Consider the following 657-nt stretch of genomic DNA (forward strand, 5'->3'; position numbering starts at 1 on the left):
GGAGGATATTACACGTTCTTTTATAGCTTTGGTAGCTTAGCTGGATGAAAACACAAATTTCCCTTGTAAAATATATAACATCTATCTTCAGCTGGATTCTATCATATAACTAATTACTTTTGATGAATAACCGAGAAGCCGGAACTCTGATATAACAGAAAAGAAAAAGCTGAACAGAGCTTGAAAACAATAAAGCCCGACTGCACTATTCCTTTCGCTTTCGAATACACCGTCCCGTCTAAATAAATAAATGAACACATAGAGAGCTGAACAGATGAACAAACGGGTATAGATATAATAATAAAAAGATGAAATATACAAATATCTAAAAAAAAACTATTAAAAACAAGTAACGCGTAAACAACAAACGCAAACAAAAAAAAAGATAAAAACACAAAGAAAATCTTCTTTCACAAGAGACGTCCACACAGCCGTTCTTAGTAAGATGGTCACAACGAGATGCCCATATAATGAAAAACAAACACTTGAAGGACTTCGTGTCAACATTCAACGTCAAGCGAGCACGGTCCATGTCAACAGAGGCCTCGTGCTAATCTACCTTCACATTTTCTGACATCGGCGATGGGTAGGGAGGTTGGGGGAAGGGGGGGGGGGATAAGGGTGTGAATGGTACAGTCGGTAAATGAAACGTAACTG

This window comes from Penaeus monodon, chromosome 20, assembly GCF_015228065.2.
Source record: "Penaeus monodon isolate SGIC_2016 chromosome 20, NSTDA_Pmon_1, whole genome shotgun sequence".
Classification (NCBI taxonomy): domain Eukaryota; kingdom Metazoa; phylum Arthropoda; class Malacostraca; order Decapoda; family Penaeidae; genus Penaeus; species Penaeus monodon.